Source organism: Rutidosis leptorrhynchoides, chromosome 7, assembly GCF_046630445.1.
Source record: "Rutidosis leptorrhynchoides isolate AG116_Rl617_1_P2 chromosome 7, CSIRO_AGI_Rlap_v1, whole genome shotgun sequence".
NCBI classification, from domain to species: domain Eukaryota; kingdom Viridiplantae; phylum Streptophyta; class Magnoliopsida; order Asterales; family Asteraceae; genus Rutidosis; species Rutidosis leptorrhynchoides.
In genome coordinates this window covers 339,688,418-339,692,042 of record NC_092339.1, presented here as the reverse complement: position 1 = coordinate 339,692,042, position 3,625 = coordinate 339,688,418, and positions in this window count along the sequence as shown.

Sequence of the window (3,625 nt, the reverse complement as noted above, 5' to 3'; positions counted from 1 at the left end):
ACTAGCTTCGTCATCATATCTTCTAAATTCGGCTTTTTATCATCGGTTTGTTGTGGTGGTTTGTTTTGAAAATTCGGTCTTTGCTGATTGTAAGTATTATTGGATACTTGTTGATTGCTAGGACCTTGTTGGTTGTTGTATGGAATATTTCGGTTATAATTCTGGTTTTGATTGTAAATCGGTCTTGGCGGTTGATAATTATTCTGATAATTATTTCCAGGCCTTTGGTTTATGTAAAAAATATATCTCTCTCTCTCATATATACGATATATATATATATATATATATATAATTTATATTTTAATTTTAATTATAATTATAATTCTAATAATAAGGGTATGTTAGCGAATGTTGTAAGGGTGTAAGTCGAAATTCTGTCCGTGTAACGCTACGCTATTTTTAATCATTGTAAGTTATGTTCAACCTTTTTATATTAATGTCTCGTAGCTAAGTTATTATTATGCTTATTTAAAACGAAGTAATCATGATGTTGGGCTAATTACTAAAATTGGGTAATTGGACTTTGTACCATAATTGGGGTTTGGACAAAAGAACGACACTTGTGGAAATTAGACTATGGGCTATTAATGGGCTTTATATTTGTTTAACTAAATGATAGTTTGTTAATGTTAATATAAAGATTTACAATTGGGCGTCCCTATAAATTACCATATACACTCGATCGAACACGATGGGCGGGGTATTTATATGTACGAATAATCGTTCATTTAACCGGACACGGGAATTGATTAATAGCCACTAGAATAATTAAAACAGGGGTGAAATTACATTCAAGGGTAATTGGTGTAATTGTTAACAAAGTAGTAAAACCTTGGTTTACACGCAGTCGATAACCTGGTGTATTCATTAAACAAAGTATTAAAACCTTGTTACAATTCGAATCCCCAATTAGTTGGAATATTTAACTTCGGGTATAAGAATAATTTGATGAGGACACTCGCACTTTATATTTATGACTGATGGACTGTTATGGACAAAAACCAGACGGACATATTAAATAATCCAGGACAAAGGACAATTAACCCATGGGCATAAAACTAAAATCAACACGTCAAACATCATGATTACGGAAGTTTAAATAAGCATAATTCTTTTATTTCATATTTAATTTCCTTTATTTTATATTTAATTGCACTTCTAATTATCGCACTTTTATTTATTGTTATTTAATCGCACTTTTAATTATCGTACTTTTTAATTATCGCAATTTTATTATTCGCAATTTCATTATCATTATTTATTTTACGCTTTAAATTAAGTCTTTTATTTATTTAATATTTTACATTAGGTTTTAACTGCGACTAAAGTCTTAAAATCGACAAACCGGTCATTAAACGGTAAAAACCCCCCTTTATAATAATAATATTACTTATATATATGTTTGTATTTTTATAAAAGTAAACTAATATAGCGTTGAGCTTTGTTTAAAGATTTCCCTGTGGAACGAACCGGACTTACTAAAAACTACACTACTGTACGATTAGGTACACTGCCTATAAGTGTTGTAGCAAGGTTTAAGTATATCCATTCTATAAATAAATAAATATCTTGTGTAAAATTGTATCGTATTTAATAGTATTTCCTGCTAAAATTAATAACTATTTTATATACACCTCGTACGACATCAAGTATTTTTGCTACAAATGGATTATTAAAATATCCCCGGCAGCGGCGCCAAAAATACTTGATGTTTTGCGAGGTGTATATAAAATAGTTTATTAATTTTAGCAGAAAACACTATTAAATACGATACAATTTTACACAAGATATTTATTTATTTATAGAATGGATATACTTAAACCTTGCTACAACACTTATAGGCAGTGTACCTAATCGTACAGTAGTGTAGTTTTTAGTAAGTCCGGTTCGTTCCACAGGGAAATCTTTAAACAAAGCTCAACGCTATATTAGTTTACTTTTATAAAAATACAAACATATATATAAGTAATATTATTATTATAAAGGGGGGTTTTTACCGTTTAATGACCGGTTTGTCGATTTTAAAACTTTAGTCGCAGTTAAAACCTAATGTAAAATATAAAATAAATACAAGACTTAAATTAAAGCGTAAAGTAAATAACGATAATGAAATTGCGAATAATAAAAGTGCGATAAAATAAACTTACGATAATTAAAAAGTACGATAATTAAAAGTGCAATTAAATATAAAATAAAGGAAATTAAATATGAAATAAAATAATTATGCTTATTTAAACTTCTGTAATCATGATGTTTGACGTGTTGATTTTAGTTTTATGCCCATGGGTTAATTGTCCTTTGTCCTGGATTATTTAATATGTCCGTCTGGTTTTTGTCCATAACAGTCCATCAGTCATAAATATAAAGTGCGAGTGTCCTCGTCAAATTATCCTTATACCCGAAGTTAAATATTCCAACTAATTGGGGATTCGAATTGTAACAAGGTTTTAATACTTTGTTTAATGAATACACCAGGTTATCGACTGCGTGTAAACCAAGGTTTTACTACTTTGTTTACAATTACACCAATTACCCTTGAATGTAATTTCACCCATGTTTTAATTATTCTAGTGGCTATTAATCCATTCCCGTGTCCGGTTAAATGAACGATTATTCGTACATATAAATACCCCGCCCATCGTGTCCGATCGAGTGTATATGGTAATTTATAGGGACGCCCAATTGTAAATCTTTATATTAACATTAACAAACTATCATTTAGTTAAACAAATATAAAGCCCATTAATAGCCCATAGTCTAATTTCCACAAGTGTCGTTCTTTTGTCCAAACCCCAATTATGGTACAAAGCCCAATTACCCAATTTTAGTAATTAGCCCAACATCATGATTACTTCGTTTTAAATAAGCATAATAATAACTTAGCTACGAGACATTAATATAAAAAGGTTGAACATAACTTACAATGATTAAAAATAGCGTAGCGTTACACGGACAGAATTTCGACTTACACCCTTACAACATTCGCTAACATACCCTTATTATTAGAATTATAATTATAATTAAAATATAAATTATATATATATATATATCGTATATATGAGAGAGAGAGATATATTTTCTGTGTTTTAAAAACGGATCACGAAGTCGCTTTAAATAGAAGGTGGCCTGGAAAAGGTACTCATGCGAGTCGCATGAGTTTGGGCATTAGGCCATGCGACTCGCATGGCCGTGATTTCCAGCTCAGGATCATTTGTTTTCTAGCTTGCCGACATAATAAATAAATAATATAAATATATAAATAATTTTAATAATTATTTATATATTATATTATATTTATATGCATAGTTGAGTAGATATTTTTGGTCCGTTACGTCGGGCGTTTCTTCTAGGCTCAGGTCCCGGTTCCGGATTTTCGGACGTCTTCGCGTATTATTTTAAATCGCGTACTTTGCGTCTTGTAACTTGTACTCTTGTTATTTTGAGACGTTCCTCATCAATAATTTGAACCTTTTTGATTGAATCTTGTACTTTTTAGCTTTTTGGACCTTTCCGTCTTCAATTTGTCGAATCTGCCTTTTATCTTCACTTTTTAATATTTAAACGAATAGTGCTTGTAAATCGAACAATATCAACTAAAATCTTGTCTTTCTTGGGAAATAATGCT